Source organism: Rhineura floridana, chromosome 1, assembly GCF_030035675.1.
Source record: "Rhineura floridana isolate rRhiFlo1 chromosome 1, rRhiFlo1.hap2, whole genome shotgun sequence".
In the NCBI taxonomy this organism is placed as follows: domain Eukaryota; kingdom Metazoa; phylum Chordata; class Lepidosauria; order Squamata; family Rhineuridae; genus Rhineura; species Rhineura floridana.
The window spans coordinates 33,085,600-33,111,400 of NC_084480.1; positions in this window are offsets into that span (position 1 = coordinate 33,085,600).

Consider the following 25,801-nt stretch of genomic DNA (forward strand, 5'->3'; position numbering starts at 1 on the left):
TTGCCAGGTCTCTGATTTTTGCAGGGAGACTGGATTTTTGGGATCCTTTCTGGGTCTCTTGGTAAATCATCCCAATCTCTGGATTCTCAGTGTTCATTTAAAAAAAATTAAGTTCCTAGGTGGTCTAGTTCAAGAGATACACACCAAAACATCAGCCGCCTTCTGTTAAATGAGCTCATAGCTAGTTGCTCTAACCTGCCCTTTCAGGTTTGTACCCAATAAGTGAAGTCAAGGTTCTGATTGACAAGGGATTTGTTGACCTCCAGGCAATAGCTAGAACCCATTGCAAGTCCAGAAAACAGTTGACTTTTCCTGCTTGTCTGAAAACCTCATAAATTGACTAAGTTTATAGCTTTCAGCAGTAGCAAAAGTACCCTTTCTCTCAGTGTGCAGGAAATCTTGAGCAAAAAGATCATAGCAAAAACTGTTGTTGTGTAAATTAGTATATTTGTTAAGCAGAGAATAACAGCAGTCTGAAATGCATGTGTGCCAGTGTGTGTGTTTTCCTAAGAAAGCAGGCTTTTAGCCTGCGTCAGGATCACTGAGACTTAAGGCTTAGTAAAATAAGAAAAGCTACTTTATTTATAGAAATACATAGTAGATAGAAAGGCATACCTAGTTCTAACTAACTAACTAACTAACTTGGAGGCGCAATGCCCAGGCTTGGGAGTTGCCCTCATGGCTAGGAGAGAGAGAGCAGAGACAAAGGTGTCCCCTCTCTCCCAGACAGTCGGAGAAGAGAAGAGAGGAAAGGGAGGAAGGAGGAGGGGCGGATAAGCTTCCTTAAGATGTTATCAGTCTAACAACGGAAGGAAGTCAGTCAGAGAATCACAGATAAAGGTAATCAAGCCTATCCATCTGGAGGACCCTAACTCTATCTCCTTTCTGTAACATAAACAAAAGAACAAAACAAGAGTTGCTCTTGCCCCCACTTCCAACAAAAACTTGGTAGGCATGCACATTAACAATTTCAATTATGATTATAATTTAATGCGTACCTGCAGGGTTTTTTTAAAATTAGCTAGTAGTTTGCCAGTGGGGTGCTCAATTGTAATACAAATGCTTTGCTTTGACCTAGCATGTTCAGTATTTTGCAGATTATCTTACCTTGCATAATTCTGCTCCTTTACAAATTAACTAAGATACAATAATACCCCAGTTAAGGAATCCTGGGAAAGAAGTGTCTTTTAAGGAAGGCTTTTTAAAAGATGAAACTGACCAACTTTGCTTTACTATGAATAAACTTTCAAGCCTGTGTCTTTGCATGGCTAGGGTGAAACTGACACGCATGTGTGTTTTCTCCGCATTAAAGAGATCTCTTGCCCACTCTCATGGCTGGGGAAGGAAGGATCCAGTATGATTCAGAGGGGAAGGAGAGGAGTGAGAGTGGGTGGGTGTTGGGTAGGCACCCTTTAAAGTCCTCTTGAAGCTGCCCCCATCATCTATGAGCAGGTGTAGGATCTATCCCTATTCTGTCCATGTTATTCCTACCTCTGATACCAAAGTTTCTGTTAATGCCCAGGAATGCATTTACTTTGTTCACTCAGGTGTTACTGTACAGCCTTGCAATCAGTCTTTGCAAGAGATGCTAAGAGTAGAATAACAAAGTTCTAGACCTGGAGTAAATCAAATCACATCAAAGAAGGTAAAGCTTTTTGTTTTTAGCATACATTCAGAAAAAAGACTAGCATGGTTACAAATATGAAAATAATCCTGAATTTCTTCGTTTTGAATTGCATCAAGTAGTGGAGACACAAGATGGGGAATTTAAGATCAGGAGAAAAGCCTTTGTGTTCCTCTACTAGATTTTAAAAAACTGGCAAGTTTAAAGACATGTTGCTGTGACTGCACATGCATAGCACAGCAGCAGTCTGATTGCTGCCAGGTACAGGCTGGGTTTTCAGAATAAAATGAGTAGCAAAACCAGGACAGGTCTCATAAAACACTGAAAATGCCTCTGTTTGTGCAGTCTTACTCCTATTATCCCTGATCCCTGGCCATGCTGGCTGAGAGTTGAAGTCCAACAACATCTGGAGGACCACAGGTTTACCCATACCTGGTTTAAATTTCTGCCTTCCATCTCTTCCTCTTTATGTGCTGCCTGAGGTAGATCATCTTTGCACATTCAGTGGAAGGTCTGGTCAGAACTCTATGTATGTATGTGTGTATGTACAGGTAGAACTGTATGAGTGATTGGGGAGTGGGAGAGAGGGGTGGTCTTTTTCCAGGTTTCCAGATCACTTGATTTACAACTATAATTGTGCAGCTATATTGTATGAAGGACTCCAAAACTGTGTATACAGCTGCCCCCCAACTTCTGTTAAATGAGCTCATAGCTGGCTGCTTTAACCCTGCCCTTTCAGGTTTGTAGCCAATAAGTGAAGTGAAGTGAAATTGAGTAAGTTTATAGCTTTCAGCAGTACCAAAAGTCCCTTTCTCTTGTGTGCAGGGGTGTCAGGCCCAGGATGAGACTCAGGAACCAGACCAGGGGTTGTAAGTAATTCAGTTTTTATTAGGGTAATGTCCAGACAAAGACTGCGTCTTCTCATGAAGCAACACAGAGATACAGGTCCTGCGGCATTGGGAGAAAGTTGACAGAGCAAGGGGCTGCTTTCCCGCCTGTTCTTTAAGAAGGGGCTAAACGGGCGTGCAACCTTTCGCTCCTCCTTAACTGCCCCTCAGGTACTACCCGCCTTCCCCCCTTCTCTCTTGTCTTTTCAAATGTCTTCGTGTGCGTGGCAAAGGGGGAAGCATCGGCCCCTCCTCTTCTGAAGCTTCCGATTCCAGTATGGGGGATAGGGGGGGCTGATGGTAAACTGCCTCATGGCTTTTCTGCCTGGGACAGCCCTCCCTCTTTCCCCTCCTGATCTGAGCCTCGGAGCAGGGGAGGTGTGGGAATGTCCAGGGAAGAATCTGAAACTCCAAAGCTCTCAGGCTCCCCGTTGCTAGGCAACTCTATCTCTGGCATTTCCTCTGCTTCGTCTTCGCTCCACTCGGGTGAAGTTACTCCCCCTCCCCTCTGCCATCCATCTGAATCCTCTCCTTCCAACCCCTCGGGACCCCAACTCAGCCTCCCGACAAGGGGATCTAAAACAAAAGATCATAGCAGAATCTTGGCAGGCATGCACAGCAAACAATTTTAGTTATGATTATAATGAAAATGTACATGCAGGGTTTTTTAAATTACTCGCAAATAGCATATTATATATTTTATCTTTCAAACAATTTTTGAACAGTCATTTTTAAAAAGTGTACATGCAGTTTATGATGCCATTACAATGTGTTATACTTTTCTCATGAGGAGTCAAATAAGTTTAAATTTCCCTGGGCTGTTGAAGAGGGCAGTTTATTTTTCTAATTCATAGCCTGTTTTGAAAACCTTCCCAATATGAAGGCGTTATTCACTTTTCTGGGAGTAAAGCTGCAATACTAATCCCACACACTGGGAGTAAATCTAATTGAATTCAATAGGATTTACTTTTGAGTAGAACTTTTGAGTGAACATAGCAAAGGATTGTCATTGTGTTGTAAATCTTTCTCGCCTCCCTCTTTACCCTATTTTTAAAACAATTAGGCAGGGCTTACTTAGGTGTCACAGCTTTTATTTTGTAGAAAACTAATACTGATTTTATTTCATTTGTTTTTTTAAAAAAGTTCTGCAGTGACCAATAGGTTTTGACAATTAACTATTATATGGGTGTATATATATATTTTTACATCTCCAGTGTGTGTGTATATGTGAGGTAGGGTTGCCAATTGGAAACTAAGGCAGCTCACAACAAGAAATAAATCCATTTAAGATTCAATAACTAAAAAGTATAAAACAGTTGCCAAACAGCTTAAAGTGGCACAGTTATGAATTTTGGGTTGGTTGAGTGAAGTTCTTTATCACTTGAGGTTGCAGTCCTGTGTACACTTCCCTGTTTGAGTAAGCCCCATTGAATACATTGGGACTTGCTTTTGAGTAAACAATCATAGGATTGCACTACAAATATCTTCACAGGTTATGTAAATAATAAACATCTTTGACATGCATGCTTATATAAATATTTCTTCACACTATGTCCCAAGAAGTATCTGATTTCACACTATGGTTGTACATTATTATTTCCTCTACATTTTAAGTGTGCTCTTCTTCCTTGGGGTGGACATGGTTCCCCTCTGTGGTTTTTATCCTGAGGGGTAGAATAACCTGAGAGATGATGAGTAGCTCATGGTCACCCAGGAAACTTTGTAGCTGATTTTTATTCTAAAAATAATTAAAATGATTTACATGCAGGCAAAGTTTATGAAGTAGATCTACACAATACATTTAAAGCACATCCGACTTGCATTTAAAGTGCATGACTTCCTCCAAAGAATCCTGGGAAGTGTAGCTTCTTCCTCAGTTATAGTTCCTACCATCCTTAACAAACTACAGTTCCCATGATTCTATGGTGGGATTCATGTGCTTCAAATGTGTCTTGAATGTGCTTTAAATGAATGAAGTGGATCTGCCCTAGGTATACTGTGCATTCAATAATGAATTGAAAAGAATCATTTTAAAAGATAATTTTTAAACAGGGGAAGGGTTGTAAGTCAGTGCTAGGGCATATGCTTTGCATGCAAAGGCCCGAAATTCAATCTTTAGACTATTGCCTGGAATCCTGGAGAGCCAATGCTAGTCCATGTCACAGGTATTGAGCTGAGCAGGTAATGGCCTGAGTGGGTATAAGGGAGATCCCTTTGCTCCTAAAAGTGGAAAGAGACCCAAGGACCACAGTGACTCCAAAATTTTATTTATGTATTTTATTTACATTTATATACCATTTTATTGTAAAAAAACAAACAAACCTCAAAGTGATTTACAAAACAAATTAAAATAATAAAGTTATTGGCAAAAACAGGTATCTAAAAACATTCAAAATAATAAAACCAACAATGAGTTAAAAACAGATACAAAGCTTAATAGCTTCTACATGCCTGGCAGAGCTTGGAAAAGTTACTTTTTTGAACTACAACTCCCATCAGCCCAATCCAGTGGCCATGCTGGCTGGGGCTGATGGGAGTTGTAGTTCAAAAAAGTAACTTTTCCAAGCTCTGATGCCTGGGTAATTCACATACTGGAGTGTGGTTGCAATTGCTACTGCCTGTGAAGGTAGACCAAACCATGTATGTTTTCTCTCTGTGAATTATTACCTACTGGAATTGGGTTGGCTGCCAAAGTGAGTTCAGGCAGAAAACTCACAGTGTAGGCAGAAAAGGGCAGAGAATCTTCTTATTCATACTCATTTCTGAAACCTCTTTCTGAAGTGAAGAGTCAAGTCTGTAAAGAGGTTTGGAGCAGCCATGTGAAAAGCCAGGGACAGAGCATTCCAGGCAGGGGGTTGCCAACCTTGCTTGGATATGGATATCTTTGCAGAGGATTCCTAGTCAAGCCTTACCAACAGCACAATCCTAACCATATCTACTCAGCAGTAAATCCTATTGAGTTCTATGGGGCTTAGGCCCTTAGTATGTGTGTTTAGAATTGCAGCCTTCAGGGGCATCCATCTTTACTCCTGAATTCTCCTGTCTAACGTCTCTACAACACTAGGTTCCTTCTTCCTGTTCTTCGTGTGTCTTGCCTGGTCTGAGGGCACCTAAACCCTAGATTAAATTAAATGTTCCCTACCCAGGCTTCCTAAAAGGTGAGAAGGAATGGTTCCATCCCTTCAGCTGGATATGGGAACACCATCTTTTAGCTAAGATTTCTGTCTTAATTTCCAATCAGATAAATGTTTTTGTCTGAATAGCATGCTCCAAGCAACTGTGGTTGATGCTTCATGTATCATGCTTAATGACATCACTACATCCTGCCCCTGAAATCTCAGGGTTTGGGATGCTTCTGACCTGGCAACCCTACTCTTCTATGTGCAGAAGTTCTGTGCAGACCCTCACCCAAATGTGTGCAGGTTAAATGGCTTGCAGAAAGCTTGCATGGAGGTTAGATTATATCTGGTCTTGATTGTACATTAATTCTGATATGTTTGCAGGCTGGTTATATAATAAATAATTTATTATAAGTTATATATTATATAATATATAATAAATAAATACAATAAAAGTAAAATATTACAATGAGCATTCATCCTGCTTTCAGCCTGATTTGACACACCCTCCCATTAGTCGTGCTCATCCCACAGTTTTCAGTGCATTTCCCCATCACTTTAAAAACACTTCCTATCACTTTTTCAAAAGTGGATTTGTTTTGCTAGGGGGGCAGAGCACTTTAACCCACTTTAAATATGCAAACCTATAGTTCTGGTGTGCTATTGCAGCACTCCTGTAACATACTCAGAGCCTGAACATTCCTGCGTGCGTTCAGTTCAGTATCTGAACAGAGGTACCATCGCTGCTTCTCTAAGACAGACAGAAAGGAAAAAAAACCTATTTAAACAATCTAACTCGATAGCCTTGTTAACATCTAAAACAGTGGTTCCCAACCTAGAGGTTGGGACCCTTAGGGGGGTCACAAAGTCATCCCAGAGGGGTGGCAAAGAGCCAAGAGAAGAATTATTTATTAATTAAAAAATCAATTAATGGATGGTGTGTGCACCACCAATTTGTGAGCCTGCACTGCATGCGCATGCAGCTGCTTCCATCTCCCCTTCCTTCCTTCAAGCTGGCACAGTCAGTTGCCACCACACAGAGAGCTGAGCAGCACAGCACTCAAGCAAGTGCATCAAGAGGAGGGGCCAGCTTTAGGTTCCAGCACCTCTCCCCCTCTTTTATCAGCGGCAGTGAGGGAAGATCGATCAAGCTGATTGGCTCTGGGAGGTAATAAATATCACCATCATAATATTTGTATTTGTGAAAAGTAAAAAGTGGCATTATTTAACACTTCATTATGATGTGGCCATTATGTATTTTTTTAAATTAATAGACACTAAAATTACAACAATTAGCATGTGGGGGTCGTGAAAAATTTTGAGGTTACAAAGGGGGTCCCATACTCATAAAGGTTAGGAACCACTGATCTCAAGGTATGTGTGAAGCTTTGTGGCTTACTTTACATTCAAATTTTTTGGAACTGCATAATTTTAACAAAAAGTAGTACCTTTTAAATCAGTGGTTTAAAGTCTGGTTGAAACCCAAGGACAGACCATCTTATTACTAGCTCCTATCTGGCTGATTTTTTTTTAATGCATTAACTTCTGAAGTTCCAACACCCGCCCCACTGTGTACCTACTTTTCCTCTTATAAATTCATATCCTGCACCAGAAATACATTTTTTGGGGACCAGCAGACCAAAAGTAATCCTCTCTAAGCAATCAAGGAACTTGAAGTCTAACGGGAACTTTCACATGAAAACTGTTTTGTCATCACCATAGGAATCACAAATAATTGCCTGTGTCAATAGTAACATTATATATCATGGGAGGTCCTGCTAACTCTATGTCTATCATGTCTAAAACCACATTGGTTGGCATAAGTAAAACAATCTACTACTAATACTAAACATGTGTATAGTGTTTTCAAGTGTTCAAAGCACTATAACATGCAGCGTAATCCTTACAGCAACCCTGTAAGGTAATCCAATGTTATTATCCTCCATATTGCAGATGAAGCAGCTGAGGCCGAAAAAGTGACTTTCTGTGAATCCGTGCACCAGAACTGTCAGTTCTGGTTACCATACTGCCAAGTCACTGTCTAAATAGCACATTTCAGAACGGCACAATTGCTGCTCCCAGTGCGACATCATCTCACACCATTCTGGCAATGTCGGAATGTAGAAATCATGTTGGAAAAGTCAGTTCATATGGGAAGGGTGAAGTCATCATCAAATACCAGATTGGAAGAGCTGGCAATGAGATGGATGAAATCCTGTCCTTTCATATATTTCTGCATTTGTATTGATTGTGAGAGGAAGACTTCAAAGCCAAAAAGTGACTGTGTAGCTAAAACATACTGTGATACTTTATATTATCTGTCAGGGACATCAGCTTTCCACTAGCATTTTGGCTTTTGTACTTTATAACATTCCCCATGACTGTGTCTGAAATGGACTATTGAATGTCCGTTGCATAGCTGGATTGGTTTGCAATCATTTTTTGATTGTTTTTCAAAAGTCTGGTGAACCTTTCTTTGCACATGTTTTGCAGAATCCATTCTGAGTATCAGTTTCTCTTTTGTTTATTATTTATTTATAATGGATAGGATCCATTGGCTGGTGCTGCTTCAAAAGCATTCCATTGAGCTAACATGTATCCCACTATTTCATTTTTTTTAACAAAAAAACCATCAAAGTGGTTTACAACAAATTAAAAAAAAAACCTGTCAAGATTGTGAGAGCTTCCTTGTCCTCCAATACCTGTCCCCTGTTCATATTCTACTTGTTTGTATTCTAAAGTTCCTAGGAATATAGGAAGATGACTTACACCAAATCAGACCATTGGCCCACCTAGTTCAGTATTGTCTACATTGACAGGCAGGATTTCAGGCATGGGCTTTCTTAGCCTTACCTGGAGATGCTAGGTATTGAACCTGAGATCTTCTGCATGCAAAGCAGATGCTCTGGCACTGAGCTATGACCCTTCCTCTTCTCCTGTGATAAATTACTATATCTGACATATAGGATGTGATAGTGGACTACACTATATATATATAGTGTATATATATATATATTGAAAATATATATATATTGAAAGAAACTATGCCTCTCCCCATCATGTAAGAATTGAGCTCGTAAGAAATATATATATATATATATTTCTTATGAGCTCAATTCTTACATGATGGGGAGAGGCATAGTTTCTTTCAAAATACTGAAATTTTGAAAGGAAATATTGATAAATGAAAGAAAATCTCAATGTTTTGAAAGAAAATCACAATATTTTGAAAGAATATTTTCCAAGTGGGAGGAAGCAAGCTATGTTTTGCCCAAGTTGACGCTCATGTTAAGGACTCTAGGCTTGCTAAGGAGGAGAGGGGACGAGGTGACACTGAAAGCTCCTTTCTTCCTTTCCTTTCCCAAAGACAAATAGCCGGTCTCTGCTTGCTAATGCGAAAACTGATCAGCATCAGTCACAGCAGAGGAAGAGGCAGCAGAACTGCTTTTTTCCTTTATCAATCTTTTCTTTCAAATTGTCAATATTTTGAAAGAAAATATTGATAAAGGAAAGGAAAGTAGATTCATCACCTCCTCCACTGTGATTGAGGCAAGTCAGTTTTCACGTTAACAAGCAGAGACTGGCCATGGAAGGGGTGGCAGAGAAAGCGAGCGAGAGTGAGAGCGCACGTGAGAGAGGCTTGTACTGCTGTGTTGTGCTGTGAGGAATGTTCAAGGGGGAAATCCAGTGTCAGTGAAAGCCATTGAAGTTCAGAGCAAACAGGATCACTCCACAAAGATGAATATGTGAACCATTGAAAAATTCAGTGCTAAATCTGAATTCAGCAAAATTCTTGCCCATCCCTATTTCAGACACAGGTTAAGGTGTTGATTATGGCTTATTACAGTAATGGGAAAAGTGAAGCTTCTCTGTCTGGCTTTAAGAACTTTCCCCAGGCCATGCCTTCCACTGGTCCTGCTTTGCACCCTGTTTTTTTTCCCCTGGCTAGAATGTACCCTCAAACTCTGATAAACGTGGGTGCCTGGAGGACAGAGAGGGGTGTGTGAGTGTGTATAGAAACTAGCTTATTGCACAGAGGTAACATTTTCATTCATTGCTCTGCTCACTTTTGCCTCTGTTTCCACCCACCACTGGCATGTGGCCCTTGGAAGATTGCCCAGAAGGACATGTGGCCCTTGCTAAGAAAAATGTTCCCCATTCCCAGATCATAAAGATCTGAAATGTTCTGAAATGACCTGCCTAATACTGTGTCTCTGTCTCCAGCACTATGTTCCATTATGACCACCCAAAGTAAGTACCATCTCACTCCAGGTTACACTGCATGGCTTCAGAGAGGTGTTTCTGGAAGCAGCAACCCTTCTGTTGAAAATTCTTTTCCTGAAAAATGTCAAAGCCCATTTCTATTTCAATTCACTTTTGCATCCAGAACCCTGTGAAAAGAAAATGATGTGACAACAGTTTCTTGGATTTAAAAATTGCAACAAAATGTTATTAAATACAATTAAAGGATTTAGAACTAGGTAACAACTGCTATGTGAACAAAAACCAAGCAATGCAGGATTTTATAAATCTGAGGCCTGGGAACATTAAAACAACACCACAACATTTGGGGTGATTACCAGACTCAAAAGCTTTACTTTGCCTGTAGCTTCAGTCCCCTTTCACCCATTGTCTGACCTTGTGTTCTGATTCTTCATGAACTGAACTACTTTGGTAAAGACAGTAAACTCCTGAGCTTGGCTTTGATGATGCATTAGGTGTTTCAATTTTAGATTCCACCTGAAAAGCAAACTTGTCCATACTACAAGTTTAGGGAAGGGCAGAGAGAAAATAAATACTATAGGGTGGGCTTGTTAACTCCTCCCTGAGAGTCCATCTTTTCTAGTCTTGTTCCTGCCTTTAGATTTTTCTGTCTTTGGGACAATCAAGTGAGAACTTTTTAACTGGCTGCTATATAAAGGACAAACTAAGCAATGTAAAACTAATTGTGGAAAGCAATTGGAATTTTTTTTACTGGTTGCTGGGTTGATTTTTCTGTCCACAAACCCTGAAAAGACCTTATGCGGACCTGTACATATTGAGAAAATCAGAAATTAGACCTGTGCTACAGCCAGTGTCCAGACAGCCAGCTAACAGCAATATTTCCATTTCTTTAGGGCTGTTTTATCCATTGCCATCAATTAATAAGAAAAAGAAGAAAAAATAGCCAGTATTATCGTGAGTATAGTGAGTGCTTTAAAAGAGTAAAGGGTAGCCATTTCCCCCCCATCACTTCAAGTTATCTCCTTATTTCACCTTTAGCAATAAGCACCCAATCCTGTTCTACTCATTATAATGACTGCAGAATAAACAATTCTTACTTCTTACTGCAAGCAAGCAAACTTGCTTCTTTATTGCTGGCTGGGTAGATAGCACAACTGAAAATGAAACTGAAAAGCAGAGCAAAGGAAAGTCCAAGGGGCAGAGTCAAACTCAAGCCCATAATACAAAGTTCTAATATTTAACTCTTCAAGGGTCATATTCCTATATAGGCTATTTCCCTTAAGTAATTATAGAGTAATTGTGACCATGAAAAACCCACCCTCAGTCAGGGAAAGTCTTGAGTGAGCCGACTTTTGGGGGCTCTTCCAGATTGGGCTTTTGTTGTGCACTTGCTGTATCCACTGAATTTTTCAGAGGGTCCTATTCTTAAATTGCTTCTGTTCTTAAAATAAACTTAACATTCTTTAAATGGAAGTTGTCATTGTCTGTCATGTCATAAATGAAAGAAGACAATTTCCCCCCAAAATCCTAGAGGTGGGAAGGGTAAAGCACAGCTCCAGGGAGGGTGGTGCCCCCATTTGCCCCCCCAGCTACAGGCCTGTGCAGATACCAGAAACAGCTACAGTCAGTTCTGCACATTAGCCCAGGAGATGCTGATCAGGTGAGTGCAATCTGGGTTGTCAGGGGTAGGACTCTTTGGAGGACTCCATGGTACAGCATGCTTATGTAGTGCCATCAGTGTGCATAATGTCTGAGGTGGCATCCAGAAATGAAGGTATTTAGAGAGACAGTCCCAGGCAAATGGAGCAGCAAGGGAGAAAAGAACAAGTCACTTCAAGGACCAGGAGACCTCTGGTTCTTTTGGTGGTCAATGGTAAAATTAGGATGTGGTTTGCATATATATCAGCCTTTGTCATCCTGGTTCTTCCACATGGTCTGGGCTACAACTCCCATGAGCCCCAGTCACCACAGCTGTGCTGGTTGAGGCTCATGGGAGTTGTGGCCTAAAACATCTGAAGGGCACCAGGCTGGTGAAGGCTGGCATTTAGCTAAGGGATGCATGTTTTAAACATGTTTCTGCAGTAGAAATGAAATCTACAAGATGGTATTTAATGAAGAGAGGCACATAGATGCAAGTTTTTCACTTTCAGCTGTATGGAAATAGGCTAAAGTTATTCAGTTGAGATTATATGATGCCCTTCACATGTTCAGAGTTCCTGGTGATAAAGAACTGATGTTAATTAATATATATAAGATCTCAGCTGCAACACCGAAAGCTGATGCCAGGGTCTGCAAATGCCTCTGTTTCAAATTTAGTCTGGGCCTTTTGTAATTTGGCAATGCAATATTGGTGTGGTAACAAGATTTATCTGTTTGCTTTTGTTGTTGTTGCATTGACTTTGAATGCTTATTTTAATGTATAGTGTTGGAAATGTTTAACTATCTCTCACTTGAACCATAGCCATACCATTACACAGAATAACAAATATTAAAGAATACAGCTGAAAAACATCCTGTCGTTCTGCTGGTTGCTGGTACATGGATTCTTTATAGTTTGGGGTTTTTTGTCTCTTGTTTACCATGGAAAATAATAATAATAATAATAATAATAATAATAATAATAATAAAGCCTGATATGTGCAACGAAAGAGTCATGCATATAAATGAAAATGGTAAAGACCCCAGTGTAATGAAAAACGAGAACTGAATTCCTGTCCCTACTGAGCAAGGGAAGAATAGTGATGAAATACAACCATACACAGGTTGAAAAGACATACGTTAAAGGTTCTTTCTTGAAGGATTTCACTGGCTATGTTGGAAACATATATAGCTTTTCTCTGCAAAAATCTGGTTTATTAGTAAAAGTCTGGGTAAAATTTCAGGATTTAAGAGACTACCAATAAAGTGAAGATTGACATTAACCAGACCAGGCTATAAATACCACACAAAGAGACCAAACAAATCCTCTACTGAGTGAACCGGCCAACATAGTACTTTATCACTAAGCTAATAATAAACCAAATAAGGAAGAAACCTGTTGTCTTTATAGGATCTGTTCAATCAAACACTGTTATTTTGGTATGATATAAAGTGCTTCTGAGGGCAGCTGATCTGCTTAGATTCAGGACACATCCACATGGCTTGTACTTCTACTTACAGGCTCACAACTGCTGCTGCTTCAGCTGGGCTTACAGAACCTGAAGTTGTGTAGTGGAATGACTCAGAGACGGACCTCTGTGACCCAGGATGTATCTGGTTCAAATCTCACCTCTTCCACATATTCACCAGGTGGGTTTGGGGCAGGATACATTTTCACTCATTCTCAATCCCTCACATGTGATATTGTGATAACAACAGTGACCAACATCTTCTGAATTGTTATCAGTGTAGTAAGGTTTACTGAGATAATGGGTGATATCCAACACTGGTCATACTCAGAGGTGATCCATTGAAATTAATGGACTTGAGCAAATTTAGTATATAGATTGCAATCGATTTACTCCAAGTATGTCTCAGTCAAATAGCACCTAATGTATATAAAGTACTTGAACACACTATATAAATTCTCCTCCTCCTCTTGGGATGCTTAGAAGCCTCTAGTTTAAATGTGATCCCAGCCACATGTCTGCTTTTGAGAAACAGATGTGCCCAAATCTCAAGAACTGCTAATTCATTCTGTGTGCCTAAGTGGGATTTTGCTATGGACAAAAGACATGACAAACTTCTTTTCAAATGGAAAGAAATGAGAGAACGGCATGTGGGTCTTCTCTTCAAAGAACAAAAACGTAAACAAATCCCACTGCGAGTGTCCAGTCCCTTGTATGCAGCTAAAGCACTGCAGGGATAGCCAATGTGGTGCCCTGCCCTCCAGCTGTTGGACTACAACTCTCGTCATCCCTGACCATTGGCTATATAGTCTGGGGCTGATGAGATTTGTAGTTCAAAACATCTGGAGGGCACCACGTTGACTACGCCTGATCTAAAGTTAACTCCTTAGTGATTTTTGTGGAATCACTGTTGCTAATGATCTACATTGGATTTTCGTGCATGAGTCTTTTGTACATGTATACAAGATTATGAGTCAAGAGTTTCTGGCATAAGAAGGTAACAAAGATAGAGTGGGAATATTAGAAATAGTCGGTCAGATATAATCAATGGAATATAGTTATCTCTGGGTGTAAATCTACGGAAAGCAGGTCACTTTTACTACTTTCTATGATGATTAGGGCACAGAGGGCAATAAATTAGAAACTTTAGGACAAATAAATTCAGTCACAAAATCATTGTCGGTAGAAAGAAATCAGGCCAGTAGCCGAAAGAGAAAATGTTATAATAAATGACTTCAGTTACCCTCGCCCCATCTAAATAAATGCATTAGTTGTTTTCTTTATTATTTATTGTTTATACACTGCTCTTCATCACAAAATCAGAGTGATTTTTAAATTCTTTTAAAATACTTTATAAAAGTGCATTTTACATTTTTATTTCCCAAATAAAAGCATAAAATGCAGAACGCACATGGATGTTCATGGGAAATATACATTAATTATTATCTGTGTTTTAATGATAATGTTCATTATTTTTGTATACATTTTAATAGTTATGTGGATTTTAACTGGGTTTTATCTACAATTTTATTATGTACTCTACTTAGACAGCACTTTGATTAAGCAGTTTATAAATCTTTAAATATATTGAGATCACACACAGATACCATTTCTAGGAATGATAAATTAATGCGCCTTTTGGACAGTTAGTCATGAAGCCTACAAAAGGAAAGCAACCCCTGATTAAATACTAATAATACCCAGGCTTAGAGATGTAAGTGTTGTCAAACAATATTATCAAATTCAACAAATATATGAAAATGGGAAATTGCCTAGATGGTCCAACACAGTCATATCTAATTCAAGAAGAGCAGATTTCTCAAAAAATAAGAGGATTACTTAAACAGAAGTTGAAAGGGAGACTCATGGGTGTAGAAACCCTTCAGAGACCTTGAAGGTTATTAAGAAAGTAAGATCCCATTTGCACTATATATTTAAAGCACTATTATACCACTTTAAACACTCCCTGTTCCCCCAAAGAATCCTGGGAACTGTAGTTTAAGGGGTGCTGAGAGTTGTAAGGAGACCCCTATTCCCCCACAGAGCTACAACTCCCAGAGTTCCCTGGGAAGACAGATTGATTGTTAAACCACTCTGGAAACTGTAGCTCTGGGAGGGGAATAGGGATCTCCTAACAATTCTTAGCAGCCTTAACAAACTACTGCTTCCAGGATTCGTTGGGAGAAGCTGTGATGTTTAAAGTGGCATAATATTGGTTTAAATATATAGCGCAGATGCGGCTTAAGCTACAATGTAATGAATCAGTCCAAGAGGATGCCTGCATGGTTAAATAGCGGTGCCATAAAAGTCATGAGAGGCAAGAAAGCATTATTTTAAGTCTTTTTCAAATGAATAAAAACAACAGGAGCACTTTATTCTTTACCAAATCAAATTCAGTTGATAAGACACACAAAGAATGAGTTTAAAAAGCAGTTGCTAAAAATATAAAAATGAACAAATATTTCTTTAAATATATCAGAAGCAGAAGTCAGCTAGGGAGTCAGTGGAGCTTTTAAACAACAATAAAAGTTTTGTAAGGAAACTGCAGAAAAACTAAATGAATTCGTTACCGTATTCTCTACAGTGGAAGATTGTGAAGAGAAACCCATATCTGATCATGTTTCAGCAAAACAATGCTTTAGCAATTGGTTAACATCAAATGACAGATTTGTGTTATACCTGACATGGGACTGCCATAAAAAATGGCATCCCTTCCACTTCCATTCCACTCTCATCTGGAACATATAGGACCACTTCCTATATGTCATGATATTGCTACATGTTTTTCCTATCTTTGCTAGCTGTGGCCAATTGTGTAAAGTGTGGGCATGGAAAAATGCACAGTGGGATGTCTCAGCAATGGAGGATCCAGCTAGTGGCACTCCCAGCTGCTCACGTTTGGTGAGTGGGAGAGGAAGCTCCACGCTGGCAAAGGATGGCAAGGCTCGGTGGAGGGCCATCTCTGCCCAATCCAATCCCTCCTCCCAGCCCAGCACAAAGGGGTTGTTGATTGCACCCTAAATTATAATCAAATACAACAAAAACAAACAAATAAGGCAAGTAAAGGCCATCAATAAAAACAACTGGTTTAAACAAATTACCACATATTTACAGATCATCTTAAGAACCAACAGCCTGACTAAAGAAAAATGTTTCTGCCTGTCAGCACAAGGTCATTGGAAACAGGACTAGACAGGAGTTCCATAGCGTGGGAGCAGCTAATGAAAAAGTCCTTTCTTGAGTTTCCCCCAAATACAATTCAGATACTGGCAGGGTAGACAGAAAGGATTCTCCAGAGGATCTTAAACCCCTGGAATGTTTGTATGGGAGAATATGGCATTTCAGATCTGCCTTAATATTTTAGGTGATGTGTTCCATTACCGACTTCGGTTGAGCAAATTGGGTATAGTAGCAAATGAATCTTGGTAAATAAACATGCATTTATCCTAACTCAGAGCTTTCAAACGTTTGTCTGTTTGCTTGCTGCTGTCCGTTTCAGTGTGTACAGCATATCCCAATATACTTTGCACATGTGTAGGGACCCATGAATGTTTATACTAAATAGCTGAATCAGGAGAATTGGCTTGGAATGTATTGTTGTTGTTATGTGCCTTCAAGTTGATTACGACTTATGGTGACCCTATGAATCAGTGACCTCCAAGAGCATCTGTCATGCACCACCCTGTTCAGATCTGTAAGTTCAGGTCTGTGGCTTCCTTTATGGAATGTGCGTCGTACAATTCTGGACTCTCCTTTTGCATCTGTGCGCATCAGCCTCTGGGCTTCCTTTCGGCTTTGACCCAGCTGCGTCATTAGTCACAGCGCTACTCGTATTTGTCCTTTGTTTTTCCCCAGTAGCTTGGTGATTGCCTTCTGACCTGGGGGTCTCATCTTCCAGCACTATCTCGTGTTGCATTTTGGATACTCTGTTTATAGGGTTTTCATTGTAAGAGGTATTCAGAGGTGGTTTACTATTGCCTTCCTCTGAGTTTGGATGCATCTTAGTCTGGTGTCTCAGCTTTGACCATTCTGCCTTCAGTGCCCCTGCTAGAAGTCTAGCTGGTCTAGACTCCTGACGGTGTTGCTCTCAGCTTCTTCAGCACTCTCAAACCCCCTCACTATGTTAAGGTGTGCATCCTAAAGGGGGTGGAATGTGTTAAGCTTAGAATATTTCAAGCAACTTTGTGCAATATGTGTGCAATTCTGTGCACACTTATTCAGACTTAAATCCCCCCTATGGTGAACAGGAATTACTCCCTAGTATGTGTGTTTAGGACTGGAGCCTCAATCTTATTAGCCTGTACATCCACACCATAAAGAGATGTGGTGGTGTGTGCATGTAACAGTGAGGCTACAGTCCAAAACACATGTGCTAGGGAGTAAGTCCATTTATCACAGTGGGACTTACATCTGCATTACCATGCAAAGAGTTGTATGAAATCTCTTGCCTAATTCAAGACGAGTCCAGCCAGCCAGCTCAAGGTTTGGAGTGGGGGGTGGGGTGAGCATAAGGAGATGGGGGAGAATTTAAAAGTGAAGCTCCCCAATTCACACTTTCCTAAACAATACATAAACTGAAACACAGCCAACCTTCAAAATTCACACTTCTCCAAATTTTGCGGTGCACTGTTCTAGCCAAGTAAAGTTCACAAAATGGATACACTAGGGTAAAATGTGCATATAAACACATATATTAGTGAAAACAACATACAAATGCAGTATATTTGGGGAAATGGTTTGCAAAATGTGTACATTAGGCAAAATTGCATACAAAAAAGTGTATGTTAGGGGAAATTTGCACTAAAATGCCGATGAATTTTTAGGAGGACTTAAAAAAACACTTCACAAAATGACGTGGAAATGTGGAAAACTGAACTTAAAATCAGAAAAAGAAACCACAAAATTCACAGACCTGTCCATCCCTACCCTCAATGTATTTATTTATTTATGGTATTTATATACCACTTAATTATCTCTGTTTCTAAGTAGTGTACATAAAAAATGATTTAAAAAGCATGCAATGGATACAATCAATTAAAAGGAATCACATAAAGAAGTTCTCCATAGCTTGAAAGAGAAGGATCACACAAACTCAGAATTAGTCTTTCAGCTGCCCTTGATCTTCCTGTGCATACAGTGAGTTCTCTCACATGAGGAAGAAGGAGGGGGGACCCCAAGATGCCAAAAAAGGAGAATTACTTGATTAAGAAATCCAAATCGGTGACATGGTTAATTTCTCATTGCACAGAATCGGCATAAAGATTATTTGTATATTTTGCCTACAGAACGGTTCCAGACAGACATTTTAGATTCGCCCCTGACGAAGGCCAAGTCCAGAGTGGCCGAAACGCATTGGGCTTCTTTCCTCTTTTTAATAATCCCCCCTCCTTCTTCCTCCTGTGGTTTTGGATGCCATCCACTTTTGCTGAGTTCTCTCACATGGTCTGCTCAAGCTAAGTCTTCTGGGTTTGGCTGTTAAAGAGATGGTAGACAGCGAGACTGGTCGGGATGGAAGCCTTGCTCGCCCTGGACCCCAGCAAAAGGCACACTGTACAGTTGTGACACCTTCAGCTTTGAGGGAGCCCTTTTCTCCTCTAATGTAGGTGGAAGCGGGGGGGATTACCTGGGGCAGCACCAGAATCAGTGGAAGGTGGCTTGATGCTGCCATTTTATTTCCCCCCCACGATGCCTAGGGTGGCCCTGTGGCCTACTTTACAGAGGACAGGTGTCTATTTGAAAGGCTGCCTGGTCCAAAGCCAGTTTAATTATTTATATATTTATTAAATTTATATCCTGCCCTTCCTCGTAGAAGGAACCCAGGGCAGCAAACAACAAATGATAAAACACTAAAAACACCATAAAAACAAAACATATTTTTATTTTTTTTAAAATAGAATCTTTTAAAAAAGCTGAAAAACAATTCCAATACACATGCAGACTGGGATTAAGGCGTCTACCTAAAAGACTTGTTGGAGGAAGAAGGTCTTTAGCAGGTGCTGAAAGACAACTGAGACAGTGCCTGTCTAGGGGGAGAGAATTTCAAATGGTAGATGCCATTAAAGGTCCGCTTCCTATGTTGTGTGGAATGGACTTCCTAATGTTTACACTGTCTCAGTCCTGTCTCAGTAACCTATTAGAATTCTTTGAGAGTCTCAACAAGCATATAGATAGAGGTGATCCAGTGGACATAGTGTACTTAGACTTTCAAAAAGCGTTTGACAAGGTACCTCACCAAAGGCTTCTGAGGAAGCTTAGCAGTCATGGAATAAGAGGAGAGGTCCTCTTGTGGATAAGGAATTGGGTAAGAAGCAGAAAGCAGAGAGTAGGAATAAACGGACAGTTCTCCCAATGGAGGGCTGTAGAAAGTGGAGTCCCTCAAGGATCGGTATTGGGACCTGTACTTTTCAACTTGTTCATTAATGACCTAGAATTAGGAGTGAGCAGTGAAGTGGCCAAGTTTGCTGACGACACTAAATTGTTCAGGGTTGTTAAAACAAAAAGGGATTGCGAAGAGCTCCAAAAAGACCTCTCCAAACTGAGTGAATGGGCGGAAAAATGGCAAATGCAATTCAATATAAACAAGTGTAAAATTATGCATATTGGAGCAAAAAATCTTAATTTCACATATACGCTCATGGGGTCTGAACTGGCGGTGACCGACCAGGAGAGAGACCTCGGGGTTGTAGTGGACAGCACGATGAAAATGTCGACCCAGTGTGCGGCAGCTGTGAAAAAGGCAAATTCCATGCTAGCAATAATTAGGAAAGGTATTGAAAATAAAACAGCCGATATCATAATGCCGTTGTATAAATCTATGGTGCGGCCGCATTTGGAATACTGTGTACAGTTCTGGTCGCCTCATCTCAAAAAGGATATTATAGAGTTGGAAAAGGTTCAGAAGAGGGCAACCAGAATGATCAAGGGGATGGAGCGACTCCCTTACGAGGAAAGGTTGCAGCATTTGGGGCTTTTTAGTTTAGAGAAAAGGCGGGTCAGAGGAGACATGATAGAAGTGTATAAAATTATGCACGGCATTGAGAAAGTGGATAGAGAAAAGTTCTTCTCCCTCTCTCATAATACTAGAACTCGTGGACATTCAAAGAAGCTGAATGTTGGAAGATTCAGGACAGACAAAAGGAAGTACTTCTTTACTCAGCGCATAGTTAAACTATGGAATTTGCTCCCACAAGATGCAGTAATGGCCACCAGCTTGGATGGCTTTAAAAGAAGATTAGACAAATTCATGGAGGACAGGGCTATCAGTGGCTACTAGCCATGATGGCTGTGCTCTGCCACCCTAGTCAGAGGCAGCATGCTTCTGAAAACCAGTTGCCGGAAGCCTCAGGAGGGGAGAGTGTTCTTGCACTCGGGTCCTGCTTGCGGGCTTCCCCCAGGCACCTGGTTGGCCACTGTGAGAACAGGATGCTGGACTAGATGGGCCACTGGCCTGATCCAGCAGGCTCTTCTTATGTTCTTATGTTCTTACACTAAAGAGCCATATAGGGTTGCCAGTTCTCAGGGATCCCACTGGAGACTCAGGGATCTCTGTTGCTGTTCTGACCTCCAGTCAGACTCACTCGCATGTCCCTGAATCTCCAGCTTTTGTGGATGCCCACCCAGCCACACATGCGTGTCCTAGCTTCCAGACACACATACACTAATTCCCCCCTTGCTTCTACCTGCTTCAACGCCTCCTTCCTTTGCCCCCCCTCTCTCTCCTTTGCACGCATGTGCATTGTGCCACCCACACTGGCAGCACAACAACCCCCCAAAACCTGGGACGGGGAAGGACTCCATTCGCCTTCCCAACAAGCACTACCCCGCATTTTCATTGGCTGCCCCTGAGGCCCAATGAGAGCCCAGCCTTCCTCAGCAGCGGCGCAATTGGAGAGAGAAAGTGAGGGAGGAACTTGGAGCAGGTACGGCGTGAGTTGGCTGGCTGGCGTGCTGGCTGGCTGGGTCGCTGGGAAGGGCCCCAGCTTTGGGGTTTTTCTCTGGATTAGACTTACTACCTGGTGCCTGCTTAGTTACCGGGTGACCTTGGGTCAGTCACTGCCTCTCAGTCTCAGAGGGAGGCAATGGTAAACCCCCTCTGAATACCGCTTACCATGAAAACCCTATTCATAGGGTTGTCATAAGTCCAGATCAACTTGAAGGCAGTCCATTTCCATTTTGCATCCATGCTCCCTAAGCTAGTGAGAAGGAATGACCTTGTCACTTCAGCTGGACCTGGGAACACCCTCATTTAGGTAAGATTTCTATCTTAATTTCCAATCAGAGAATTTTTTTTGAATGGAATGTATGCTCCAAGCAACTGTGGTTGATACTTAATGTATCATGCTTAATGACATCACTAGGGCCTGCCCCTGTGATGTCACTTGGGCCCGCCCTGTGACATCACTGGGGCCCGCCCCCATTTTCTCAGGTTTTCAGATGGTTCCAACCTGGCAACCCTAGAGCCATAAGAAGGAAGAGCAGAGGTCTTGAAGTTTCACATCAACAGCAGGTGGGCAAGCAGACTGAGCAGACAGGAGCAAGATCACTTGGTCACAGTCTCCCCCACTATGGTGAGATAAATTATATTTCTGTTTAATGTAACAGTCGTTATTTTTAAACTTGCACCTATACATATAAATTGATATATACAAATTGTATGAAAATGTGGGTCTTCTTTCTTTTTTTGCAGATGTATTTTGTCTTTTTGGCAACACCAAACCTATCAATGCCCTTTATGTAGTTTATGCTAGGGCAATGTGGGGAATTTTGAATGATGACTCCATGGGTGGGATATCGAAGGCACATGCCTAAGGATGTCATGGGCCAGGGCTATTTCTGAACCAATCTTATCTTAGAGATCACATAAACTAAATTCAAGGTGATGACAATTACATTTATATTTCACCTTTCCTCCATGGAGCTCAGGGTGGCACACATGATTCTTCCTCTCTCCGTTTTATCCTCATAAACAACACTGTGAGGTAGGTTAGGCTGATAGATGGCAACTGGCTCAAGGTCACCAGCAAGCTTCATGGCTGAATGGGGATTGAACCCTGGTCTCCTAGATCCTAAACCAACACTCTAGCTACTACACCATACTAGCAGTGTGTTTGACTAATAAAAACACTAGTGCATGGGCTATATTCAACTGTCCTCCTCCAAGTAGACCTATTTAAATTAATAAACCTAAGTTAGTCACATCTATTAACTTCAATGGGTCTACTCTGAGTGAGGCTGGCACTGAATACCACCTTATATGTTGCGATCCAGCAACACAAAACTGAGTGCCAAGTGCAAATACATAAATACAAATCACATATTTCTAGTTTTTGTTTTGTAGTCATTATATGGTCAGTGTCAAGTGTCATCCACCACCCTTTTATCTAACAACTGGTGGAGAAAGTCCTAAATCCCATATAGTTTTAGACAAAACAAAAGGGAGCATTTTCTCTTCATTTTCTGTTTAAACTTGGAGCAAACCACAGCCCAGCTTGGTTGTCAAAATCAGGACGAGTGTCTGTACTATCTTGGTAGTATATCAGATGTCTAAACTTCCTCCTTAGAATAACACAACTAACCTTTATGGTGCCATAGGTCCTCTGTGACCTTTGTAGTAGTCATAACAGTGACTGATAAGTAACAAAGCCATACCAAGGCAGTGCTTATTGGCTGGAAGTTAGAAGACCAGGCCTTGAATTCTACCTTTAAAGCTTGGACTAGCGATACAGGGAACGTTTTCAGAGTGAATTCATGACCTTGAGGTGACACTAAAGTATTCCACTTAACATATACAACAATTCTGCTTTCCACTATTATTATGCACATTTTGAAAAAACATTTGTAATCACTCTTTTATGAATACTTTAAAATACATTTCCACGTAAAACAGTGATTAAAAGACAACATATACTAATAATAGAAATGGTGAAAGTAAATACTAAAATTAAAGTAACACATTTGAGATCAATCAGAAATATATTTTGTTAATATTTGGTGGATTTTTTTGAAGTATACACAATACATCCTTAGCCTCTCTCATTCTGAACACCTTTCCTAGCAGTAAAAAACTGCAAACTTGACCACAAACAGGACAAAGCGCAAGCCAATAATCACAATATTCTGTAACATCATCATCACCAACATTGCCCATAATAACAATAGTTAACACTCTTCCTACTCTCCACCCCCACCCTCCAGTTCTTAGACATGATTAGGAAAATAACATATCTCCAGGATAAGTAGGGCTACGGATGGGTGAGTCTTTCAATTTTGATTTCTTTTAATTTCTCATTTTTCCAATCTTAAATTCAGCTCTCCACATTTCCTCATCAGTTTCTATTTTTTTAAATTAAAAAAGTCTTCATGAAAATTCATCAGTGCTTTTGAGTGAATTTCTCCTTATATGCACATTTTTGTATGCAATTTGCCTAATAGACAAAACAAAATTTCCCCTGATATAATGCATGTTATTTTCAGTAATGTGAGCATTAAATGCACATTTTACCCTAGTATATGTATTTTCATACACATAACTTGCATGGACAATAGTAACAACTGCAAAATTTGAAGAAATGCAAATTTGGAAGGATGGCTGTCTTTTGGTTTGCATATTATTTCGGAAAGTACATATTAGGTTGGTTCGCTTTTAAATGCAAGCTTTAAATGCAAGCTGGTTCAATTTTCACACTGTCAAACCTCCTTCCGATACTGCTTCATAAGGGATCAATGTTCACTATTTGTGATAAATATGATTCCTTTTTTCTGCAAAAATATCGACATGATCAACATTTTTATAAGCATTTTCATAGATGAATTTTTTTCATAGATTTTTTTAAAAATATTGATATTTTGAGGGAAATTATACAGCCACAAGAGTAGCTGTATACTAAAACCAGCATGGACCAGAGCTTGGAAGATTACTTTTAAAAAGTAATAAATTACAGTTACAATTACTTGGCCCAAAAAAGTAGTAATTACCGTTACAATTACAATTGCTCTGAAAGTAACTGATTACTTTACTTTTTCTCAAAAGTAGTCACCACAATTACATTTCAGTTACTTTTTTAAAAAAATGCCTACAAGGTGCTGGCCTTGGCTGCTGCACATCTAAGAAGCCTAAAACAATATTAAAAATAAACACACACACACAGGGGGTAGTAGAATAAAAAAATTTATCCATAAGATTAACATAATGGCATAACAGAATCTCACATCCCCCCAAGCAATGAAGATACCCCAACTCTTGAAATCAAATTTTACACTTGAAATGCTTTCATAATATGTTTCTGTTATGTCTCAAAAGAACAAGATGCTCAAAGAGCATGTCAGACAAGGAATGTCTTTTTACAGTCATTACGTTGCCACCAGTACTGAACAGGCGTTCTACTGCGGCGCTTGAAGGCATGCCTGTGTTGTGCTGCAAAAAACACCGCAGCACACGTGGAAAGCCATGGAGTGATGACACTTCCCTGCTGGGAGACCTCAGGTACCTCACCAGTTCCTCCTCAGCAGTGTCCACTGCTGACTACTTGCCCTGGGGCAGAAAGTTAAAGAAGTCATCTGCTAAGTCATCTCCTTCCTGGTCTTTATCTGAAGACTGATCACTGTCCTCATTAAGTACACCCATCTTTATTTCAGCTTTCAACAAGGCTTCCATTGTGTATGTAAGAAAGAGAGAGGATATGTTAACACATATATGTTAGGAAACCATCATCTGCTCTTCATTTCCTGATGCTTGTCATGTCCCCTGGTTCAGGGTCCAGCCTGAGCCTGTGGATGATGACATGGAAGGTAGGAAGGTGACCAAGTCACCACACTCATGGGGCAGCACAGCAGACCCTTAAGGATTACCTGCAGCAACCCAAGGTTGTGATGAGGAGCCCCAGGAAGAAAAGGCCCAGCCCCTGCCTACCACCTTAAGCCCTCTGATGCCTCCCTTGAGACAACATTTCCCTTGGAGTAATCCACCCAAAGGGCTTCCCTAATGTTCTTACTTGTTGGTATGGGTGGTGGCCTGACACGATTCCAGCCGATCTAGTTTGAAGCGAGGGTGTAGGCAGGCTGCCAGAAGAAGCAGATCCCTGCCAGATCCCCACCTCTCTAGGGTTGTCTGCTGCTGCTTCAGCATTTTGGGAGGAGGGGTGTCATGCATTGGTTCAGAAAGGCCACGTCTCCTTGCCTTTATTGCTTCTTCAATTGCTCTCAGCTTCTCAGGGTGTGCCCTCTGAGGAAGAAGAACAAAGCATGAATCCAAGAAAAAATGGAAGAGGAACTTCACAATTTAAACATAAATAGACAAAGGACACTCTTTGAGAACCAGCATGACAAAGGCTTACCTCAAAATGTTTCTTCACATTGGATGAGGAGGAAACAGCTGATCTCAGATTTTTGATCCTTGGAAGGCAGTAATTGCATCGTACAACAACATTTTTCCCACTCTGGCTCACAAATGTACAAGCTTTCTCAAAGCCAAACCATGGTACTTGCTGTTCTGCAGATGTGGCTGTGGGCAACTGGCACTGCTTCATGCCCTCCTCCTCCTCGTGCACAGGGCCTCCTTTCTGAACCTCACTTTCTAGTTTTGCCTCCTCAGGATCAACAAGCTGTGACTCAAGTGGCCGCACTAACTGACTGCTGCTCTCAGCAGCAAAACCTGCAACAGGCGTCTCTGTAATAAACAAGAGATAATGCTCCTATATGGGTGAACTTCAGCTGTGATGTGCCCCCATCTCTTCCCCATGCTGCAAGATCCCCCAGTCAGAGTGGAAGTAAGCAGGTCGATAGCACAATTAAAAGAGATCCTATTTGCTCACTGAATAACCCTGCCTGGGCCAGTCTAACCTA